This window comes from Equus caballus, chromosome 3, assembly GCF_041296265.1.
Source record: "Equus caballus isolate H_3958 breed thoroughbred chromosome 3, TB-T2T, whole genome shotgun sequence".
NCBI lineage: Eukaryota > Metazoa > Chordata > Mammalia > Perissodactyla > Equidae > Equus > Equus caballus.
This window is the reverse complement of record NC_091686.1, coordinates 100,985,581-101,011,577: the sequence shown is the minus strand read 5'-3', so window position 1 is coordinate 101,011,577 and position 25,997 is coordinate 100,985,581. Positions and strand designations below refer to the sequence as shown.

General features: G+C 35.8%; 1 protein-coding gene and 1 long non-coding RNA gene across 16 annotated transcripts in view; one reads left to right on the top strand and one right to left on the bottom strand.

Annotated features, from left to right (window-relative positions):
- Positions 1–25,997, top strand: part of PCDH7 (protocadherin 7) — a 397,198-nt gene that overhangs the window by 17,106 nt on the left and 354,095 nt on the right. The gene's annotated exons all lie outside the window — the stretch shown is intronic.
- On the bottom strand, positions 10,050–16,999 carry LOC138923487 (uncharacterized). The gene is made up of 3 exons (XR_011437150.1): positions 16,871–16,999; positions 13,204–13,235; positions 10,050–10,184 (listed from the first exon to the last, which is right to left on the bottom strand). It is a non-coding gene; the product is annotated as an uncharacterized lncRNA (long non-coding RNA).

Sequence of the window (25,997 nt, the reverse complement as noted above, 5' to 3'; positions counted from 1 at the left end):
TCTGATTTCTCATGGCATATGGAAGCTGCCAAGCACTTGTAACTGAGGCTGGTTCCACACTCTGATTGACTCTTCATCAACTGTGATTATGTATGCATGCAATACACTTTGCATCATGACAGAAATCCATGGACAGACCGAGGATTTTTTTCCACAGTACCTTTTTATTTTCTTACTAAAATTAAAAATTCATGTGATAAAATACATAATGAGTAGCCTGGGAACTCTGTATGTGTCCAATGGGAAGTATGAAGTGATGATTTTGTTAGGGTGATACAGGATCAACTCATCAACGTCGGGAAGAGGAAGGCCTTCCCTTCTGTCCTTGGGTCAGAATTTCTAGGCAACCAAGCATAACAGCTGAATAGACTTTTCCTGAGAAGTACCTTCCTATGCTTCTAAAGCTAATTTTACATTTGACCCCCTGTATTAAAAATGGCAAGTTAATCAGTTCTTTTGTTCAGGGAAGTGGCAGTAATTATGGCACAAATTTAAAGGCTTTTTTTTATTGCATCGAAATCTGCATTTCAGTGTATTTAACTGTTGAACATGAGAATCAGTTTTAGAGACAGAGATGGCATTTCTGTAGGGCATTAGGAACAAAAGATGGTAATGCCTATTTTTTCCAAAGCAACGCACATGCTATTAGGTCAAGAATGTTAAAATTTACTGTGTTACTAAAACTTCTTGCCTTCTTCTTTAATGTTTACCTCTAAAAAGAAATTAGTCTGCATGTATGCATATATGATATATATGCATATATCTTTATACATGCACAATACACACAGAGAGGTAATACAGCTAACAGTTCAGAGAGCAAATACTTAATGAGTGACCGTTTTATGCCAATGATGTGATTACGTGCAAGGCACTGTTCTAGGCACAGGAGAAACAGCAATAACAGAAATGAACAAAAATCTCTTCCCCTATGGAATTTCAACTTTGGTGGAATAATACATAAATAATAATAGCCAAACTTACATTGAACGCTATATTCTAGGCATTAGTCAACATATTTTACATATATTAACTCAATAAATAGGTACCACAACCCTGTGAAGTATAATTATCTTCATTCTGTGGATGAAGAAAGTGATGCACGGTGGAGCTGAGTAACTTGCTCATGGTCATACAATTTGTAAAGTGAAGCAGCTGAGATTCCAGTGTAGACAGTCTGGCGTCAGAGGTCACACTCTCAACCACTCTATGTATGTGAAGTGGAGGGAACATGTCTGTTTTATAGCCTACTATTTCTATGAGAATGAAGTTAGATTCACCTGCTTCTGTCAAAGGCTTCAGAGATATTTCAACCTTCCTATTTTAATAACTTTTACTATGTTCTTGAAATTAGGTCACTCACTCCAATTTTTTTTGATAGCACCACCTTAAACCTTAATCAAAGTGCAAATCAAAAGAAGAGAACGTGGATGACAGTAGTAGACGAGTATCCCTTCGTCGTCTTCTCTCTACCCATTCTGTGCTTTGGGGAACACCTCATAAATATATCTTTTCCTTTTTTTGGTAATTTTATTTTAATATTCTTCTTTTCTTTCAGTATTCACATAATCTGGTATGCATGTTATTAATACAACTAGGAAAAAACCTTTATTTTGTGTGGATTGCCATTTGATTTGGGACAGGAAATGCCTTTTTATACAAAATAAAATTTTAACTAGAAGATTTTTAAAACGTACACTTTGTGACTAGATATGTTTTTCTCTTGAGTTTTTTTTTCCCCTAAGCATTCACAACATTTGAAAGAAAGCAAAGTGAAAGGGAATTCCTTACAAAAGATTTTCCATGATTTATTCCGGTCTTCCTTAAGTTGGGTGCTCATTATTAAACATTCAATTAAAATACGACCTATGTCATTTCACAATTTTTCTCTTAAAATATATTATCATTCTGTTTCTTTATTTAAACTTTTAATATATTTCTTTATGACACACATTTTAAATCACCTAAAGTGCAAATGGGGACCGTCAAAACCCGTCTGAAGTAGATTCTTTATGAAAATAATGATGTACTAATTTTTTGCTATGGTAGGATTTTCTTAATGTGTTGATGACACTTTTCATTATAAGATGTTTATTCAACTGAAGCAATGTCCCAAAATATGTATCTTTGTAATATAACTCTGGGTTCTGTTGTATAAAATCTCTGTATATTTGTGATCTGAGTTGATCTTTGTATTTTGGGAGTGATTTAAAATTTTTAAGCCTCAAAACCAGCGAACCAAATTTTTGAGCCTATTACTTCCACAGTCCACTTAAGAATTTGTAGAATTTTGTTTCCTTAACAATAGGTGTTAAAAATATTGCCAGCATTGCAATTATTTCCTGTTAATGGAGAGAAAGTATGATAAAGTGATAAAGAACCCAACCAGTCTCCTCCAGGCCTCCCTTGAATTCTTACAGAGCTAACACAGCACCTCTTTACTTTTCTCTTAAAAGTTGAACTCCTCTTTGGAGACAACTGACTTAAAAATCAAACTACTCTGGAAATTAGTCAGTGTTTTAATTGGCCTACTAAGTATGGGCATCATAAATACATTCTAAAATTTCTAGGTCAGTAGACTATAAGCAAAGTAGGGGATGGAACAATTTAGTTTAAGTTGAAAAGCTGTTCAAGTTTAGCATCTGAAAATGGACAAATAGCTATGAATCTATAAACTTTGGTATTTGTTGGTACATTTTCAGGAAGGGAAAAAAGAGTACAAAAGATAAAGAATGCAGTGTGTTTTGCATAACCACACTGTAAAAATCTGGTGAAATCAGTGAGTCAGTCTATGTATCTTATTATCACTCTAGCAAAATGTTTCCTGGATACACCCCGCAAGTTTTTCTGTATCTACTTATGCAAGTAGGAATTGTTTTCAGTCCCGGGTAATAAATAGTATGAATACCTGCTTTACACAGTAAACAAGTAATAAAAATGCATGTTTATGTAGTCTTGAGAATTCATGGCTATTAGTTTTGAACTTTTTGATTGTCCTTTGTGAAACAAAAACAGTCGTTGCTAGAGCGCTAGGCAGGGACTCCTAATGGCAAATTAGCATTTATAATCACGGAACTGCTCTATTTAGCCTGAGAAAAGGTTTAATGAAGAACTTAGTCTTACTGAATGCTTATGCTTTCCAATATTATCTGTAATACTGTTTGTTAATCATTAGATGAGTTACATCCTTGAAGGACTTAAAGTGCCTCATGTCTCCACCATGTCACGTTACAGTTGGTAAGATAGCGCATGCACATTGTGAAGGAAGCGTGGACATTGCTTACAAAAAAATTAATCCGTATGTAGTGCTTCTGTAATCTACACATATATATGTCTGTATGTATTTCTCTACTCTACATCAGAAATGTTCAGTTCTGCATTTCAGCCTACAGAGATGCCATGCAAAGAAACTGAAAGTTATTTGTGTGAAGCCTAAACAAAGGAAATCTTGCACTATTCCCAGGCTTAATTATTGTGTCATGTATACTTGTGCAATTTATCTTGTGTTCAGAGCTGACCTATGTGTTGCTTTCTTGATCTTTAGTAAAGACTAAAAGCGTGCTGCCACTTGAGCGGTGAATTTTGTTTGGATTTTCTTTAGTATCCCAAAGAAATTATTCATCACATTCTGCTTCATATAAAAAGACGTTGACATGCAGAGAGATCCTCACGTCTTTTAAAAGCATGACTTACCATATAATATGCCTCCGCATTAGTGGGTTCAATCCTGGCTGAGAGGCAGATGCCAATTTTATAAGATTTATTTTGGTCTTGATCTCTGATGCTGAGCAGATCACTCATCTTTTCTTCATCTCATTTTTCTGATGTATTCAAAACTCCATGGGAAAAGTAAGAAACTGTAAAAATCAAACGGTGAAACATTGAATGTTGATGAACGTAATTTCTATTACATGTTATAGTAAACAAACTCTCTTTGGGGAAGATGGAGGAAAATTAAGTAAAAATGAAGTAATGATGTCAAAGCTGAAGCTACCTATTTGTCTGGAAGAACTAATTTAAAAAAAAAAGAATATTTTTTTGCCAAAAATAGCAGCATTATGTTGTCCTTTTATCCCTACCACTCATCCGTGGAGGAGAATTGAAGACATATTATTGTGTTGCTCTGAGTAAAAGCATAAATTTCTTATTGAAGAAAAAAATATGCTTCAGAACTAGAGAGGAAAGTCTCAGTTTACAAAAGGAAAAAAATGAAGGATTTTGCTCAGGGGTCCAAAAAATGTTTGACTTATTTCTTTTTTATCATTTAAGATGGTTTCTTGCTGGGCCTCTTTATTGAATAATTGAAAAAAAAGTGGGTGGGGGAGGGACTTTTTCATCAAAGGCAAAAGATAGTAAAAAATAAAAGTACTAAGGGAATATAGAGAGGAAGTTGTATCTTTCTGTACTTTCATGAGTGCCTACATTTCCCCCCTAAACTTACAGTTGAAAAGCTCTGAAAAACATATCAAGCCCTGAGGAAAATGCTAGAGAATAAAACAAAGTCCTGTGCTCCTTCAGCTTCTCCTCTCTCTCTCTCTTTCTCTCTCTCTCTCTCTCTCTCATACACACACGCGCACACACATGAGCACACATATCCTCATAAGCTAAAATTACTTTAAGGCTTAAAACAGTCATACATTCATCTTTGCAAGCTGAAAAAATAAACCAGTTTAGTGAGCATTGAAATGTGTGTGGGGGGGGCATACTGGCATATTTGAAAGCTGCGTTCAGAAAAATTAATATTAACCGTCTCACTAGACTTCAAGTTGTGGAAGAAGATTGCTAGAATAATGACTTTAGCAAAGTAGACATTCTGCACTTGGCAATCTTCCTAAAAGACATCGCATTGTAGGCATCCTCGCTTCCCCTTGATCCTTCAGCATCCTCTCCGGTAGAGTCAGTTTATGATAGTCGGATGTGTTGCTCATTTCTTCCCCTAGTAGCATCCTGTAAAGCTTTACACTTGCTCTATTTTTCCCGCCAGGAGGCTGAGTTTTCTCACTATCCCAGAGGAAATCAGATGTCAGTAAGTACCAACCAGCTAAGTGATAGGAATATTTTAAACACTGAATGTTTTTGAAATTTTCAGGATCCCAGCTGCATTGAAAAAGCTGTAAGGGACAAACAAATTTGAGACTTTCTCTTTTATCAGCAACTTTCCAATATTCCTTGATAAAATATCTAAAAATTAATGAAAGCAAAGGTGGAACTCGAAGTTTGCCTAAGATGTGTCCCCAGCAACTTATATGATTCTAAATAAGGAAGGAGCTTAAATAAGACTACCGGAGGTCACATGTCCAAATGAGCATTGTACATTCCTTCTATTGAACCCCCAATTATTGGTGTCCCGTTGCACTAGGAATATAAAGCAGGAGCTCACAGTCTTGTGGAGATGATAGACTTGTAAAGGAATAATTATGATATAGTATATAAGGGTTATAATGGGAGCTATAGGTACCCTGGGGAGGACTTACCGATTCCTAGGAAGGTTGACAATTGACAATTACCTCCCAAAAAAGTTATAATGTAGCTTTAATTTCTTTCTCCTGCGTCAGTCCTGTGTCAGTCTTGCAACCTTGGCCATAGGGCATTGTCTGTTCTCATTGGAGCTAAGTTGGAATGTTTCTCTGCACCCCAACGTTTCAACAAGTTTCTGCTATTTATGGATTTCTAATGGATTTCTTCTTTGTTTGTTAAGATTCATACTGGTTAATGAGCCATACAGTTAATCTCACTGCTTTTTAGTTGTTCTGTGATTTTGACCAAAAACTGAACTCATTCACTGTTAACTGTTCACTCTGAATTCTTCACACTTGGCTCGGAATGACTTTTAGTAATTTTCTGATGTCAAACCACCTTCAATTGGGAACTATTACTATCAATGAAGAGATTGAAAGAAAAGGGACACATGCTGTGAAGCGATTTCCAGAAGAGGAGTTATCAAGATGCTTTTAATCGTGGCGACATCACTGGAATGTTTACATCCTCTCGAGGCAACCTTTTTGAAAAATACAACAATTCATCTGAGTCATAAGTTATATTTTCCTAAAAATATTAGTCATATAACCTTGTATTTTTACATCTTGTATTTATTTTATGCATTGATTATCAAAAGTGTTATAGCCCTAGGAAATGTCAAGAAAAATCATAATGAGTTTTTTTGCAATTTCTAATTATTTTTAGGTGCTTATTGTTTCTCCTGGTGCTCTCCTTTTCACCCTAGTGCCTATCACGTGTTCTGTTAACACTGGTACTTGTTAACAATTGGCTTTCAGATAATCCTGCTTAAGTGACTGGTTGATGACAGCTTTTAAGATATTGCCTCTCCAAGTTATATATCTATTCATGGAGGATTGTGGAAGAACAAAAAGCCCTGATGTGAGGCTTTCTAATAAAGGGACTCCTAGGAGACATTATCCAGGGTACAGAGGAAAACGTTTGGAGACACAGCAATCCTGGTAGAATTTTTTTCTTTCATTCTTGGTCCCTTGATCTCTTAAAGGTATCACTTCACAGTAGACCTCTGGTTTTGTGTCCAGTTGGCAGTAAGGTATTCCTTTTGTAGTGGTATAGCCTCTTAGGGCCCAAACTCAGGTCGTTTGATATATATATGTAATAATATATGAAATAATGAAATAATAGTATATAGTATATAGTTGTTTCCTCTAAAGAGATAATATTCTTTTTTAAATCTAGGATAAATTTTGATCTGGAAGCCATTCACCCCAGGAGATAACAGAGACTGATAACCCTAACCTAGATGATAATAAAAAATCCAAAGTTATATTTCTATCATTTCTGAAAAGTACTAAAAAGAAGCAGCAGGCAGAAGGGCCACATTTTAAAAATGTCCTTGTCTAGCCTCATGCTGAAAGACCCTTCAAGGAGGTTACTTGTTGGAAGAACAATCAGATTGATTTTCTGGGTATTGGCTTCAGGTGTAAGGCCTGCAACATGAAGGGAGGGGTAGATATTCTGGGATGGGCACCACAGTGCAGCTAGCCTTGGTTGCAATCCTCGCCTTAATATTTTGGCATCTCTCTTTTCTAGTGTTTTATGCTGCCAACTTTTCCAGTCTCCTGAGGCCTTATTTTCAGTAACTATTCCTGAAATCTACCCAATTTTCTTTCTACAAAACCTTGCAGAATCTCTGTATAATTCTCTCAGGCACTGGTTTGAGCTAACACATCAACTGGGATACTCAGTTAAAAGTACATTTTTGCTGGTGAATATTAGTGGTTTAATATATTATTGTTACTAGCAAATATTTGTAGGAATTAGAAATTGCCTTGATGCCAAAACATTCCAGCTAACAATGGTTATTTTTCGACTATCTAAATGTGGCTGATCAAAGAGAAGAATTTTTTTTCTTTTCCTTTCTTCCTTTCCTCCTTCCTTCATTCTTTTTTTCCTGCTCCTTTTCTTTCCATTTCAAGTTTTTAATTGGGTGGAGTCTAATAAGCCGTAAATCAATGTTTGTTGCAGTGGGCTTTGAAGATTTAGTTGTCCAGGTCATTTTTATCACTGGGGCATTTATACCAGTGGTCTCATGGTGAATTCTTTCATGACTCAGAATGGAGCAGTATAATTAATCATTCGAACAAGATATATGATGTGCCTTAAAACTTTAAGTATTTCAATGCATTTTTGAGTTATTCTCCATTATGGTAATTTATATTATGATTTTTAAAGAGGTGTTGGCTAAAACCATCTGTGTAATGATAAATCATTTTAGTATGCTTTATATAGTTAACGTTGACCTGCATCTAAGAAAATGGAGGCATTGTGCTACTATACAACCAGGCTACTTTGATTTATGCCCTATGGGATGTTGGCTAATGCATCTAACCAGAATTTTCCAGGTGTCTTCCAGGCTTTACTTTACTCTTGCATTAGTTTTCTATCGCCCTTGTAACAAATTATCATGAATGTGGTGGTTTAAATAGCAAATATTTATTGCTTATTGCTCTGATGGTCAGAAGTCCGAAATGGGTCTTACTAGGCTATAATCAATGTATTCATAGGACTGTGTTTCTTTGTGGAGAGTCGAGGGAAGAAACTGTTTTCTTGCCTTTTCCAGCTTCCAGAGGCTGCTTGACTTCTTTGGCTCTTGACCTTCTTCCATTTTCAAAGCCAGCAATGGCTGGTAGAGTCTCTTTCATATCATTCTGACTCTCCCTCGTTTGCCTCACTCATTCAGGGACACTTTGATTACATTGGACCCACTGGGATAATCTAGGAAAATCTCCTTATTTTAAGGTCAGTTGATTATAAACTTTAATTCCATCTGCAATTTTAATTCCTCTTTGCCATGCAAGGTAACATATTTACAAATTCCCAGGATTAGGATGTGGATATCTCTGGGGGGTCATTATTTCTGCTCACTGAAGGTCTGATAGGCAAACATTCCAAAAATTTGATAACCACAGCATATTATTTGGGCAGTCTGCACTGCGACTTTTTTTCCTGTGCAATCTCAACATTTTATTTTATCACCAAATATTTTACTACTTTTACTGTATCTTACTTTTCCCTCAAAACAATCTATTTGTATTTGAAAAAATTTAGGGATAAAAAAAGCTAAAGTGATCATGTTTTTGGTAAGATGAAAGGTTTGCTTTCATATATGAGCCGTCAGATATTTTGAGATGTGACCAATAATGTGATTGCCAATTTAGTGATTTCATTCTTTGCTTTACTAGGAGCATAACACTGGAGCAACTTTTACAAACTATTTATGCAACTTATTAAGTGCCTATTATGTACAAATAGTATGTTGTTAGATAGGGTCTGACTGACCTGCTCCAACCAGAGACAATGAAAGGGTGAGACTAGCCTTGAGCTAGAGTAGATCTGATTCCTCTTTGGGTTTCAATACCCTAATCCATAACTTGGGAATAACAGTGTCTTCCCTGTACAGGTGTTGTGAGGGTTAAATGCAATCATGGATACTCAGATCTTGGGACATACAGGAAATCAAAAGAGGATAATGTCTTTGCTCCCTAGGACTTGGCCTGATGGTGATGTGACTGAAGGGACAACATGATGGTAGAGCCAGCTTGATGGCAATAAGATATAATTATATCTGGCACTGGTCATAATTCCTCTCTAACTGCCATATTTTAAGATTTTTTTATTGTAGGAGCCCACACTAACCATGATTGGACTAGTAGTTATCAATAGAGGAAAGGATATATTTTGAATTAGAAAAGACCATTTGTACTTTCCTCAGTTCACTCCCATATACATCTTCTTTGGAGATAGTAAATCCAAGATAGTGTCCCCTTCCAAAGGAAAAGAAAAAGAAATAAAAATAAAAATAAATGGTCACTCTGGAGAAAAGTTTGGTCTCACCAATTCCCATCAATCAATGATCACTGAGATCCTAATGGAGACTTTATTTGTTGCTTCTCTGATGTCCAAACTTCTCACAGCACACATGTGCTGACATCACTAGTTTTTTAAAGTCTCATAGCAGTTTGTGTCTCTGTCTGAATGAGCAAATTACAATACATTTGGGGTTTCTACTTCATCATGGCGACAGGCAGAGGGGAGGAAAGATAGAGGTAGTCTCTGCAACTCTGAAATGCATTAAGCATCTTTCTTGATTTCACATAAAATGATTAGATACATGAGCATGCTTGGAGTTAGTCTGTTTTTCTATTGTAATCCTGGTGGGCATTTTTGTAGAAGAGGTCCAGAATGCATTATCTTTGAAGAGGATTCTAACTGTCAATATAGGTCATCCTCCCTTCTTTGCAGGGGCTATGTTCCAAGACCTCCAGCGGATGCCTGAAACCATAGATAGTACCGAACACTATATATACTGTTTTTTCCTAGGCATACCTACCTATGACAAAGTTTAATTTATAAATCAGGTACAGTAAGAGATTAACAATGATAATTAATAATAAAACAGAAAAATTATGATAATATACTTTAGTAAATAATATACTTTAGTAAAAAATTGGGAATGTGGTCTCTCTCTCAAAATTTCTTATTATATTGTACTCACCCTTCTTCTTCTTGTGATGGTGTGAGATGATAAAATGCCTATGTGATGAGATGAAGGGAGGTGAATGATGTGGTCATTGTGATGTAGCATTAGGCCACTAGTGACCTTCTGATGGTATATCAGAAGGAGGATCATCTCCTTCTGGACCACGGCTGACCACAGGTAACTGAAACTGCAGAAAGTGAAACCACAGATAAGGGGGCACTACCGTACAACATGCCTGCAACATTATTCTTCTAAGAGGAAGAAAAGAGGTAATAGATGACTAACTGTTTCACTCACATTTAATATAATACCCAGAGAACTCCATTATGACTCTTCCACTTCATATGAAACTCAGTAACCCTGATGATGAAACACTGGCATTTAGGCAAATAGTAATATAAGGAAGTGCTGTTCAATAAATTGTTACAAGGCCAGTATGAAACGAGATCATGAATTGGATATAAAAAGTTCTGTACATATCATTGTTACTCTGTAGGAGTTTTATTAGTTCCTATATCCATGAGTTTCATTTTCTCATCTGTAAAAATATGTATTTTAATAACACCTATTTATAGAATTCTAGCACTCAAGGGAGATTAAATAGGTGAAAGTAATCTATAAATTGTAAGTTGCTTTACAAAGTTTATTTATATCTATTGGGTAGATGCTAGGGATGCTGCTAAACATCCCGCAGGGCACAGGGTAGCTCCTCACAAGATAGAAATATGATGCCCAAAATGTCACTAATGCGAAAGCAGAGAGACCCTGACCTATTGTGAGTAATAGCCACTCTGTTCCACTCCTAGGCTAAAGACAACAGGGGAGAGAGAGAAGTTAATGGATTGAGAAAGGAAGAGCACATTTGGGGAGGGCTGCCCAAAATGGCCTGGTAGGCCAGGAATCAAGGAATAAATCCTCTGACCTCTTTCTTCTCCCTCTTTTTAGTCTGGGCCAGAAATTCCCATTGGCCAAACCCAGCCATAAGCCAGAGAGAAAGGGATTCTGTGAATTTAACCCCTCTTAGTCAACCTCCTGGGCATAGAACATGATCATGGTGGATAAGGGTGAGCGTGGACAGCACAGGTGTATGCTGCAGGGGGAGGTGAGAAATGGAAAGTAAATAACCCCAACCATGAATCACCGTCTCAGATTAGTATTCAACTCTGAGCCCATGAGGGAATGATTCTGTGGATAGGTTCATCTATATGCAGAGCGGAAAAGTCAACCATGGGTACAAATTTGAAGAGAAGGAAAAATCAGAAATACTCTGTAAATTAATTCTTCCCCAGAGATATTTTGTGTTTGATCACCATATTAAAGCGTAGTAAGCGTCTGCTTTTGTCTTTTTGTACTATATGCCTTTATCCATTTCAGTTCATTCATTAATTTACCAAGTAACTGAGAATGTGCTGCGTGCCAGGTACTGATCCAAGCAGAGAAGATACAAAAAATGGATATGAAATGATGCCCACTCTGGAAGCAGCTTTGGGTGTAGTAGGAGAGGCAGCCATATAAACAAACTACTACAACACTTGGAGCGTTTATGTATAAAGTAGTATAAGAGAAAGGGAGATAGTAACTGTTCCTAGGATGTAGCAAGCCCTGGCAGAGGAGGTGACCTTGACAGAGTCTTCAAGGACAAGTAGGTGCTTCCTGGACAGGGAAACGGAAACAGTTAGTGCAAGACCTAGAGGTGTCCTTTGTGATGGAGTGGAAACAATGGGTGATGAAATAAGGTAGAGTTTCTGTTTCCATGGACTTTGTGTGTACTCTTAAGATATTGGAACTGTAACTTGAATGCAGTTGAGGATCATTGGTGATGCTAGTTCAAACTGACTTAATTAAAAAAATATTTCCAACTTCTATACCCTTGTGTGGTAAGAAGCATTCAGAATTTTGTCTTTAAATTTAAATCTTTTAAAATAATACCTTAAAATTGGTGGTGTACAGATTCAATTATTTCTGAGTGAGCTTAATTTAGTGAAGATTTTACTGAGGCATTTTGATGTTCAAAAGTGATAGCACTTAATAAATGTCCTTTGCTGGGCTATTCTGATTAAAGTGCTATAGGATCAAAGATCTCAGAATATTTTGAGAATAAGAGTCTTTCTTCTGTTTCTCAAAGATTAACCGTCCTTAAATCCTCACTTGAATACACTGGGAAATATTTTCTATATCATTATCTTTTTGAAAGTTGTGAAATAATCATAGTTGGGAACAGATTCAAGGAAAGTTTGTAAGCTATAAAATTGAAATTCAAGTTTTATATTATGTGGATGCCCCTAAGTTTAATGCTCTTTAAATATGAATACACATATTTTTCTTCGTCTCTATAAAATTTATTAATCACTGTGTCCCTATGAACTAAGCACTGTGCTTTGTATGTGCGTGCTAATGTTTTTGAATTGACATTGTAGACTTCATGATCAGCTAGACAATTAGATTTTGAAGGCGCTTCAGTTCAGTAATATCTTTATGTAGGGCTATATATTTTTTCACAGGATATTTACTTGTATATCTCCCATTTGCTGGAGCAAATATATGGGGAGTAAAATTAAAAGAAATATTATTGCCATGTAGTTTCCTTCCTACCCACTACCATTTTTAAAATACAGTTTTCTCCAATTTAAAATAGTAAGCCTGTGGCCAAAAGGGTTTTTGAGGGTAGAATATGGTTTGTTCTCTAATCAATATTAGAGATAAAATTGGAATAACATGATTGTCTTTGAAGAAAAAGAGTATATCTAGGTAGTTCCTCCTCTTCCACTCTTCCCAGCTGCCGCCTTTACCCTGTTTTTCATACTGATTGACTTTTTTGCCCATTGATTTTTCCAATGCATCTCCAAACCAAGGGGTTGATGACAAGAGTGAGGGGGTAACAGCAACTACCTGCTGTCTCTTCTATGTAGTTTTGAACCTGAACCTTGAAAGAAAATTTCATTACAATTGAGTAGTTAACCTCAATATTTCCACTTCTCAATATAATAAATGTTCAAAGCTATTGTTTAATCTGAATGAGAGGAATGTTAAAAATGCAAGTGAATATTAGAAGATGTGGATTCTTGTTTTGTTGACTTTTTGCAAACCTTCCTGAGTTGCTGTCTTTCAGTAAGGGTCAGAATCTTTGTGATTTCTCATGGCTGCAGCAGTTGGAGAAGGAACTTCGACCAGATCCTTCCACAACCAGTCTCTTGTCTTCTTCTTACCTTTAGGTTTCTTGTTTTGGGGTGAAAAATACCTGGAAGTAAATGGGACAAATTACATGAATAAAGATTTTTGACCCCACATATGCTGTTGATATTTAAATAAATGGTAATTCATTCTCCAAGGGGTAAGTGAATGACATATTACTATAACCCAATTAAAAATATTAAGGCTTCAAAATGGGAACATTTGAACTTGAGGTCATGGATTTTGGGAAGTTCTGAAAGGAGTAAGAAATGTTTAGATTCCAGGAATCTTTGATTAAAATATGTTAGTGAAAGTGGAAAAGTTCTCAGCTGGCTGGTATGGGAGATAAAATACCATAAATGTCAGCATCATGCCTGGGCAAGTCTTTAAAGTCATTATAAACAGTAATGGGCGCTATAAAAGACAAGGTCAGAACATTTCTCTTAACTCTTCTGTACAAATTCTTTCTATTTCTGGTACATATCTCATTTCCCTTCAAGTATCTTTAACTGTAAAGAGAGAGATAACCTTTACAACTCTCTCTTTTATTGATAAGGAAACAGAATGAAAGTCCCTCAGTTTATATGCAATTGCTGTAATCTGTGAACAGCATATTTTTCTGAGTGGTAATATGGTTAAATTAGCAAGAATCATATAAGAAGTACATTTTCACATAAATCACAAATTTTGCGAAGTTGATGTATGAAGGTACATTGTAGGCAGACTTGAGACATTTCTTCAGGCTGATACTTAGTACAACGGGGACTGGAAGCAGCACACCATGCAAAATGATGTTCTGTGTACTGTGACTATTTGACACAGGATTCAGGCCAAGTTTGAGCTGAGCTCCCATGGCAATGACCTCTTTTAGGCTCTGTTAGAGGACAAATGGATTCTTCTATCATTCAACAAATATTTATTAAATACTTGCAGTCTTTTGGGCTCTGTTCCTGTTCTCATGTCCCTTCCATTCTACTTTGAAATGAAGACGTAAAAATTATTACCTACGTGATGAATTTAAAAAAATTGTGAAGTAACTTCTTCCAAGTCTTCCTCCCAAAGGAGTAATTAGCAGTGCTTTCTGATTTCATTGCACGCATAAATAAGGAATTGTATTGGAAAAGATAAATCATTATGTCTATAATTTGAAATAAAGTTTGACTTATATTTGACTACCCTGAAATTCACTGATAAAACCTTGATTTATCCAAAAGCGTTACTGATAATAGAAACCACCTAACATAACAACATTACGTGCTTCCGAAATACATTTTCGTAAGATCCATTGAATTTCTACACCTAGGCTTGTCAAATTGGAGTCAGGTTGGGCAGTTGGTGTTAACTTAAATTTAAATCTCCTCAAAGCAGTTAGGCCCTTCTTATTCACTCAAAGCCTTCAAGATTTGCTGCAAACGCTAGGTAGTTTTTTTTCTGGAAGGAGGAGGCAGTAGTAGCAGGGGTTGCTATTAGCCTCTACCGTGACTCATTAGAACATGTCCTGAAATAAGTTTAGTTCCGTATCAGGCAAGCAGCAGAACATTCCCAAGTCATTTATCAAATGAAAGGGAAGGAGTTTGTCATATTCAAGCAGCGCGGGTGATGTGAGCTGCTTTATTATTTTCCCTTTCTTCTGCAGAAAACATGATATATTGATTTACTTTAGATTGTTTGGGGTCCAAGGTGTTTTGTGCTTGCAAAAGTTAAGAATTAAAGGTCCTAAATTGTAAGGTGCTAATGGGAATGAAATTCACACCCAATGCAGGAGGCATTAGTTGGAAACAATAAGTCTTGTCAGGCTCAAGGTACTTTTATTGCTGTAAAAAAATGAAGGTCACAAGATAATCCTATTCAGGGAAGTATGTAAGACATTTAAAGAGATTCATCATTTTTCATATGACATACAAATACCCTTTTAAAGGATTTTAGTATTTTATCTCCGACTTGATTTGGTATTTAAATATTTTAAGTCAGCGCTTTAGAAACCCATATGTATTTTTTTGACACTGTCTAACTGCATAGTTTAACAAATAGATGGGTGGTCAGGATTTTCTGATGAGTGTCCATAATTGTTGGGTGGTGTGAAGATGGCGTCAACAATTTTATTTATACTGAGGTTTAAGGAAATCCACGTTGATGGAGGATCTATCATATACCGAACGCTGCCAAGTGTGTTTAGACTGAGCAGGTCATGTCATTCTTAGGGTGCTGTTGGATATTATTTTTATGCTTGTTTTCTCAGGTGAGGAAACTGAGGCTCAGGGTTTCATAACTTGCCCAAGATCGTATAGTTAATGAGTAGAGCTGGGCTAGAACATAGGGCTCTGTGATTCTCTCTGTTTAACATTAGTCACAGGCCTCACCTAGCGTTTCACAGAATTTGTTATCTTCTACGATATTAATGGAGGCATAAAGCTCAATTGTGCTTGATCTTAGAAATTTAAACAACCCAAGTGTTTAAAATTGCAGATGCATCTCTCTTTTTGAATAAATAAGGTTCTGAAAGCAATTTATGTATATACATATGTGTATATAGTAAAATATATTTTTAAAAATTTTATGACGAGTATTCCACAATTTGGGTCTCTCTATAATTGTTTCTGTCTAGAGTTTACACATGAAAGCCTGTTATAAATAAGTTTCTTGTTGGACCCTGAAATCTGCTTTCACTCTCTACACTCTTTCGTCTCTGCTGCTTCTAGAAAAAAGAGAGGCCTCTAGACCTGAACCCTCAAAACATCCTTGCCCTCCTAAGTTATTTTCTCAACAAATACTTACATAGCAACTAAGTAATGCCACGCGCTGTCCTAAGAGCTTTACACAGAGGGGACGGACGCATGGACTCCTCACAACAACCCTACGAGTCAGGAATTGTTACCGTCTGCCACCGAGCAGATGAGAAAACTGAGGCACGTAGAGTTAAGTAACTTGCTCAATGTCATACAGCTAGCAAGTGGTGAAAATGGAATTTGAATCTGTAGCATCTGATGCTAGAGACCTTGAGCTTACCCATTACGTTATGCAGACACTCCAGATTCTATTACGTCTTCTTACCTTTTATGTTTCTGTGTCTGGTTACAAATAATTGCTGAAGTTTATCAGTGTACGTCATGCCACCCTCTATAGTTCTCCCAAAATACTGCTTTAGTAATCATTCTCTAAATGTCTTATGTTTAATCTCTTTCTCCCCATTAGTTCCTTTCTCTCTACTTATAAATAAGATCTGATCTCTAACATTCTAAAAAGTACCAACTTCTTCATAGCCCTCCATTTGTAAGATGGAGTCTTTAACTCACTATATTCCTCTCTTCGTTTCCCTTTTGGCTGTCAGCTCACTAGTCTAGTCTATGCTCTGACCCCCTTCTACAACTGTCCTTGCTAAGTCACCTCTGACTGAGAGGTTCGGACCTTTCAGCTTTGCTGGCCCATGATTTTTTTAAAGCTCTACCCTCAGAGCTTACAATAACAGCTCTCACTGTATCCTGGGTGTCCCCCTACCTCTTTGAACATTACCCCATCTTTTTCATCCCTTAATGTTGTATCCTCAAAGCTTCTATTAAGGATTCCATTGCTTATTTTAATAGTCACCACCTGCCAGAAGAGCTGTTTTCAAATGACAATTGGTTTCTGTATTTCTGTGTCTCTCAAGTCTCAATGTAATATGTGCAAACTGAACTCATTATCTCTCTATTGCCAGTGCATCACCTCTGCTTCTCTTTTGGGCTTTGATCCACAGAGCATCCACCTTTCACGCTGCCTTCAGAGTTATCATTCCAAAAAAATGGATCTTGCCCTCTAGATCACCCAGGTTGCTCCTGTGTGTAAAACCTTCTGGGGCATCCTGTAGGATAAAGGGAAGACTGATTAGCAGAGGAAAAAGATTCTTAGCAAGTGAATTAATCCGTCTTTGATTCTTGATTAATTTCCCAAGTACTCTCTGCTCTAGCCACACTAAGCTGTTTGCTATTTGCCCACTGGAACTTTGCTTTTATCAGCTGGAGGCCTTTGTACACTCCTCTTCCTCTGTCTGAAATGTCCTTTGATCCTTCTCCATTCCTCAGAAACATACGTATATTTGATGACTCAGTGACTCAGCTTAAATGTCACTTCTTATGCAATGATTTCCCTACCTCCCACGCTAAAATGAGTTGTTCTTCTTCTTTGGGCTTTATTCAACATATACTAATCACTTTGCATTGCAATTAACTTTTTATATGCCTATTCCCGCAATAATGTGACCTTCTCAGGAAAAAGGATTACGTCTAATTTATCATTGAATACTCAATGTCCCATACATAGTAGGCTCTCAATAAAAGCTTATAGAATGGTTTGAGTGATCAAATTAATGAATGCAAATAGCAAACTTTCATTTAATATGTATTTAACATGCTCCCTGCCAGGCAGTGCTCAAGGCATTGGGCTATAGCAACGAACAGCCTTGATAAAAGTCACTGTTGTCACATGGAGCTTACATTCTACCAGGGGGATGCAGATAAGTAATAAGATATAAATAAGCAAAGGAGAAAATTAGATAGTGGCAAAGTGCCATTAAAAAAATGCAGAAACAAGAGATGAGAAATGCCAGGAGGTAGTGAGGGCTGCAATTTTAAATATGACTATAAAGGAAGGCCTTAAAAAGAAGGTGCTGTTTGAGAAAGACTTAAAGTAGACGAGGGAGGAAACCATCGGGAATTGAAGATCTCTCTGGGCAGAGAGAACTTCAAGGGTAAGGCTAGAAAAATGCATAAGACAGATGAGGCATATTACCAGAGACCAGAATGGAGGAAAAGAAGGAGTAGTCGAGTGGGGGGAAGTGTTAGCAATAAGTTCAGAGAGGACCAGAGGTTAGATTGTAGAGGAGTTTTACTCTGAGTGACAGAGGAAGCCATTGGAAGACTGGCAGACAAGTGGAATACCGCATATAATTTAAAACATTTATCTTACGTGCTGTTATGAGCAGTTAGCAGTGGTAAATTTGTGATGTTGGCTTTGAAAATTGCATTGAAGGCTCTTGATAGTGCCATTATTTTCCCACACATATATATTTGAGGACAGCCAATATTCACAAAGATAAAAACCACATCTTCATCTGCAATAGTATGACAGTTGTGTGAGCACTAAAGAGCAGATAGGAAAAATGTATGTATCTGCATCAATGGACAGAAAGGAGGAAAAGCATGGCTGGGAGTGTATGACATCACACTGGGATGACTAAACAACTGTAGATTGGTTATTGCTCTTTTATATGTTTTAACTTGCAAAGAAGAGAATATTGATGTAGTTATTGATATAATTATTCTAATGCATTTCTTAGAAACTCTAGTACATTGAGATAGACAGATTTTTGTATCTGTGTTTCTTTCCTTTTGTTTTATTTCTTTGACAGAAGTTTTTGAGGTGATCATATCAAGGATGTTAGCATTCTTCTTTATGGATAGGTACAGAAATCATTCTGTTTATTCTCTATCCTGATTTCTTGTTGCAATTTTATAATTACTTTGAGGTTATATACTTTTACAGTAAAACAGAGGATATTGAGTTTCCTAGAATTGCGTGGATCAGCTTTTAGGAAATTTTGAAAATAAAGGTTCTTTGAAAGACAAAAGAAATGCAATTGAAAAGCCAACTTTATGCGAATCTGTATTCTATAGAGAAAGATGAAGTTCCTATTTTCTAGGAAGCGTCAAAATATGGAGCTTGGATATTAAATTATTAGATGCCAGATGTTTATATTTATGTGAAGAGAAAAAATTAAATTGCAAAAATTTTTATCTTAGCTGTATTGAAATATAAGCATATTAAAATATATAGTGTATATATATACATATATATAATAGATTTCAAAGTATTTTTCTACAGTAGTATGATCTAATTTAAATGAAATTTTTAAAATGAATTTAATGAGTAAATGCTAGATTATTTAAGAAAGTACCATCATTGTATTTCTTATACACAAACCTGCATTCTAAGAACAGATTTATCCTACATATTATTTTTTGGTCATAAACTCATGTGGCTCAGAAGGCTAGGGTTATACTCTCTTAGTTTGATCTCCATTCTCCAGTCCCCTTATAATGAAACCTAGACTTATCTGTTCATTAAACTCTTCTTTCAAAACATTGGAATCATCACTCTACATTGGAAATAGATAAACACAGTATATATATATTCGTGTATATATATATATATACAATTTTTATTACTGAAAACACAAAATACCTCAAGAAGTATGATAGTTAAGTTTCAAGTTCCATTGTTTCTTTCTCAAGGTCAGTGTTCTTCAGTGTTTCTACATATTTGTGGGTCTTCCCTTGCCAAAATTCCTCCCACGGTGTCTGTTTCACAGCTCTTACTAAAGGGAGGAGACATTAAACAGGAAGGAGAGAGAAATGGCAGAAGGGGATCTTCTACTGCTCAGAACATTCGTCAACTTTAGCTCCCCACTGTCTATCCACTTCCCTTCTTTCTCTAGCTCAGCCTTCTCCTCGTAATTGTGACTCTTCTTTTCTCCCAGGATTCTTGTTTCCTTGTCCCAAGTTCTCTCCACTTCCCAGGGAAGTTGTTGACCATTGTTGGACTATAGCAGAGAGAATCTGCTGGTTTCACCTCCTAATCAGGATTGTATCTCTTCTTGCTGATGGCTCATGGTTCTGATAGTATTTGGAAATTAGACTGAGCTGTTCTCTATCTAAAGTAAAATACTAATGGCCTTTCTTTTTTTCAATTGTATGGGAAAAAAATAATTAATGCATGTATTTTTTCTCAATTTTAGGTTTTTCTTTTATATATTTTGCTTATGTTTCTGTTTCCTGTTACCACTTTGATGATTCTGGCACGTGACAGAATAAAGCACACAAATTGAATAAACATCCAGCAAACTTTTATTGTAATATTAAGGGAAAAGTTGGGCCTTTTTTTCTGGCAGGGCCATATGCTTGTTACATGATTTTATATTGAACAAGTTTAATATATTAATTTTTCTATATGCAAAACTTTTCTTTTTCTTAATTAAATTAAATTAATACTTCACTATACCATGACATTCCTCAAAAGGCAATGACTCCAATAGCCCTCTCAACCAAGCACATTCGAGAACCACAACTCACTGAGACAGCCTCTCGTTTTGACTCTTCTCTCTCCTTTTACAGATCAACTGTGTGTCTTACACAGAGACATATCCAGGAGTGGATTATACGGGGTTTACCTTCTTTCTGGTCATCCTCTTTGTAGTTCTGTTTGCACCCTACATTGAGAAAGACCCACACACTTCAACTCTAATTGTAAAAAGTGGTGTCTGCAAATTCCCCTTAACTCTGAGTCTTACCATCTGGTTGGATGTTTGCCTAAAGGAACTACTATCTGTTTAATAGGTTCCTCTTACTTACATCACTCTTATTGGACACTAAGTCAAAGAGGAATAGTCAAAGAGGACTTTTAGATAGAAAGTCCAGATGAGGCTGGATTCTTGGCAGCATCTAATGTACGAAGACCTAAGGAAACAGTTTTCAATTTTTTGCCTACCAATGATTCACTAGGGGAGCTTTTTAGGAAGAGCCGTTCTGCTTCTGTCCACCTCAGGCATGTGCCAGGTACCTGTGTTTTTAAAAAGCACCCATGGTCATTCTCATGGAAAATATTTTAGAACAGCACTGTCCAATACAAATATAATGCAAACTACACATGTAATTTTACGTTTTCTAGTAGCCACATTAATAAAGGAAAAAAGCAGCAGATGAAATTAATTGTAATTACATATTTCACTTAACCCCATATCTCCAAAATATTATCATTCAGTATTTAATCAGTATAAAAATTATTAGTGAGATATTTTCTGCTCCTTTTGTGAAAAAATTGAATATTCAAAATCAAATTGAGATGATTTAACACATCATCTCAATTCAGACTAGCCTCATTGCAAGTAGACAATAACCTCATGGAAATAGTGACTACCTTATCAGATGGCATAGCTTTAGAGAATTGGTTTCAAATCTAGTAAATAAACTTGCAATGCTAAATCAGAATATACTTTATTTTGTACATACCTTGTGCTTGGCACTGAGCTGAGCTCTTACAATGCATCATATTATAAAATCCATGGAACAGGAATATGAAGTAGGTGTGCTCTTTTACTTCTTTGGTGGGAAAAAACACTCAGGCTCTTGAGGTTGATTCGCGCAAAGTCATAAAGCAAGTGAGAGACGGAACAGAGTGAGCCTGATATGATCTCAGAGCGCACCTGCCAACTGCCCCCGAGTGCCCGCTTCTACCCTATGCTTATTTCTTTCACAATTAAATGAAGTACAGGCTTCTTTCTCATATTAAAATCTTAGACATACATGTTAAAGGGATTATGTGATATAAATAAATCATAAAGTAGAATTCAGAGGGAACTGGATTATATTTACATATTAGTCTTTTGTGCCACTTAACCTCCCAGATTTGGGGTAAGCATCCTTGAAAAACATGCCTGGGAGAGCAGGACATGAAAACTGTGCATTAGGAAAATGTCTAAACTTTACATGTACGGCTTTTTCTTAACAATTTTATATTTCCTAAGATTAGTATTTTTTTCCCTCTGACGCAGTAGAAAACATTATAATCATAATATGAAAAGGCCATTTACTGATGATTATTCTTTATCTTAAATATATGAGTGAAAAAATAAATAAATATACTGGGCCAGTGTATAGTAAAACTATAATAGCTTCAGTTTTTCAAGGGCAAGACTCTTACCATATTATCATTTGGTCAAGGAAAGTTATTTGTCTAAAAGTTATTTACTCTTCTTTTCCCTTGCTTCCTGAACTCATGATATGAACATCCTCATTTATTTTAGTTCTAACTTGGTTGATTAAAAAAAAAGGACTCCTTTTGCTTTTAATATTGCTGAATATTTGAAGATCAGTTGCAGCTATTAAATTAAAATAGTTTACCCCTCGAGGACTTTCAAAGACCAAAGAAAATATTATTTTAAATGGAAAACATTAGTCTTCTATTATTACTCTCTTGGACTGGATTGCATTAGATTTTCAGATTAAGGCAGTAAGTACTTTGAAAATGTAAAACCACTTGTAAAATGTGGAATTAAAGTCAACACAAAATCAAACAAACATGTTATTTTTCTCAGTCATTATAAACAGAATCAACTTACTAGATCCAAATTTATCTATCATTAGAATGAATGAATCTACATACAATCATAATGTTCCAAACTTGATTATTCACCCTAATGAGAAGGGTATAGATAAATGGCAAACAGCAATTTAAATATATTATATTTGGCCTAAAATGGGTGTATTAGTTTTAAATCTTTATTTTCTAATCCAGAGTGTATGGGGACTTGTCAACAAATAAGTTTCTTAGAAACATGCTGATATAGAGAAAGTCAAACCAGAATTACAGTTTTTTGTGGATGATTCACCATGGAGCTCTCCCCTATGTTGACAATGTAAATTATTTTGAATATCAACGGCTCTGTTAAATTGTTCCTATAAAATCGATTACCCATGTGTCAGATAAACATGGAGGCTTAGAAACTTCTCTTAACGTTGAGGCTACATTCATTACCAAGTCAGTGTATCGCAGTTACATCAAGGTCAGCTGTTATCTCGTGGGTATAGCTGTCTAGTCAGAAGGAGGAAATATAATCCCAGAGTGCTCTGTTAGCTTGGGATTCAGGATCCGTTTTGTTTTTGATCCCAATATTTCTGAAATCCCTTTTCATTAATGATGAAATATGGTCTCAATATCCTAAGCTGCCATTTGGGAAGAGAAAAAGGAAGATTATGCTGCTCACATCCTAGTCATTTGGTATCTAAGTTTCTTCTTCCTTTACTATAAATACTTACTTGCACTTTGATAAATTTACACATTTTAAACATTAATTCACTGCATAACCTTTACTATTTGGAATAGAAATGAAACTTAGAAGCAAGCAAAAAAGAGCACTGAGTAACTAAAAAAAGGTGCTACCAGATGTATTTGGGAAACCTCACATAATTCACTTCTGTCTACATCCTCACTCAGAGCCTGCTTCTTCCCAGGATTGTACCAAGTAGGCTTATTTATTTTCCCACTCTTAACTTGGTTAAAGCAGCCAATTAGAATCCAAATGAAGAGGCATTAGTAATACATATGTATTCTGATCTCTGTAGCAAATAATACTCAAATGTAAGGAAAATATATGTAGCAGAGAGAATCTTTATCTGAGTCCATAAAGTAAAGTTACACATACTTCACTGACACTAACTCAGGTGGCATGGTTAGTATTTATAATGATCATGGAGCCTTCATGTATCCTTTGCCTGAGAATTCAGGCCAGTATGGAACACATTTTAGAAAACGTCTACTCAAAATGGTTAAATGTGTGTTTCATATGTATGTTTAACTATATAGATTTAATTTTCATGAGCATCAATGAGCCATCCTTCTATCTAATTTTAAGTAATGATTCAAGAATTTAGTATTGTAAAGTGTTTATATAGTTTATAATTTACCCTAACATGCTTATCTGTGCAGCAATGCCCAATCAATTCATAACTGCAGGTTTTTCAAAGAGGTAAAAGTAAATGTTACTATTAAATCTCCATACGACATTGAAAGAAATGAAGTGTAGGAATGAAATGTGTTAACTTAGAATACTGACATTAGGTTTCACCAGAGCTTTGTTGTTAAGTGAAATGAAGACTGTAGTCCTAATTCTGTGTAAATACACACAAATGACCTGGTTGAATGTTTGGTCTTTTATCTCCTTTGTATGCTTGCATATATGATCTGCTTGGGGAATTTCCTTTATAATTAAGGAAAGGTCACATAAAGGAAAAGGGAATAGGTCTACAGGCACTTAGAATTGACTGAGGTCCCTGAGTCCAGGTAAGACGGAAAGTAAGGTGGCATTTATATATTAAGGTGTCTCATTTCCTGCACATTGCTCATAAAAACTCCCTCGAATGACAAACTTAAAGTCACCATATTGGATAACTAACTTGAAAAACCCTCAATATACAAGCCTCAATACAACTTGACAAACCTAGATACACAAATCCCATTTTGCCACCTCATACCTATGAGCAAAAGGGCCTCTTAACAGTGGCAACTGGTGGCTTCATGTATAATGATCTTAGCCTTCTGGTCTGGAATAGAGGCTATAAGTTGTCATCACAGAGGTTTTTCTTTACCATTCTTAACATCCTGGATTTTTTTACATTCTGGACTGTGTCTTTAGCCCTGGAAACTTCCGGTGACTTTAGGTATCTTTAGAACTTCCCATGCAAGGTTCTGCTCTTTCTGATTTAAACTTTTGTGGGCTTCTGTGTACTTCTGGTGGAGACCTTGGAGTGAACATATATTCTATGGGCCAAGGGAATAAATTTGTTTTGAATTTATTTTCACAGTTGTACTTTCTAGACTTTACAGTTATTTAAATTTGAGGATCTGACTGTAAAACGTAGGATGCCAAGGGGGAAAAAGTAAGTTTCAATAAGCATGTGTGCACATGTATTTTATTTGCAAATTCTATGCAATTTTAAGCCTTTTGCTGTGTGAGGTGTGCAGGTGGGTAGGAGGGTGGGGTGTTTTAATAGCTGAGAGAGTTGAAGAAGGTATCAGAGGATTTGCGTCAATAATCACTTCAGATATTCAGGTTGATTAATTAGTACTTCCTCTCCCACCTGTCAGTGGTTTGCTAGAAGATAGTCTGTTCCGTTTAGACAATGCCTCAGTCTTTGTGGGTGGGTCAATTATGTAGCTTGCATATTTATAATTGGGAGGGAATTGGGAGGAGCCAAACTCTCTTGAGACAGAGAATGGAACCAAATGACGCCTATTAAGAGAGCTAGTGGGCTTGGAAAAGACGTCACAGGAAAGAGCGGCTAGGGACTCTGCACCAGTGGGATCTTTCTCTTTACGTGTACACAGAAAAAGAAACTGATTCTCCCGAAAAGCCCCTCCTAATCATAAAATGTTACTGTGTTATAAGTTAGATCTAGTATTACGACTTGCAGAAATTTGAGAGAATACCCATAGCAATTTTAAAATAGGCAACTAAAATTCAAATTTGGGTTGTTGTTTCTTTTTGTTTTTGTAAGAATTCACTTGCAAAGTGATTTGATCTAACAATGCTTGTCATGTGCTAAATGACAACAGTACATGATTTGGAATTTTAATTTTATGATAACTGTGTTAGTGTGTGGAGGGAAAACACGTGTTTTTAACTCACTTAGCTGAGATACTGGTGTGTTTATAAACATCAAATAGTAATGTGTTATTTGTAGAAGTACTGTATTATATAAAACCTCAAACATGGAGGATAAATTATATGTGTATATCTCAAGTACTCAAACAATGGCCTGTTTATATAAGAAAAAGCAAGAAGAAAATTTCATCTGTATTTTAGTAATATTTTTGATAAAAAATTTTGCCAAAAAAGGATTTTCTGGAATGTTGTGTCTGATTTATTTGTATTATAGTAATTGCTATTTTTATCACATTCTCTTCAAATTGCAATAGTTTGGAATTAATCAAAGCAATTTTAATTACAAACATGCATAAAATGTACTATTTATCAAAAAGATTTTAAAAGATAGGCTTACAAATGGGAAAGAAATATGTATGAAAATATTTAATAATCTCCAATATCCAGTTAAATTAGTTTTCAATGCTTGTTGGGTGAGTTTGACCTCTAAAACGTTGTTATTGGTATCTGATGCATTTTTGTAATGGCACATCACATTTTAAAATTAGTAATGGGCTGTAAATAGCTTAGCCAGTACAAATTCCCATAGTAATAACATGTGGCTACTGAAGTCTTATTAGTATCTTTTCCCTGAACAGC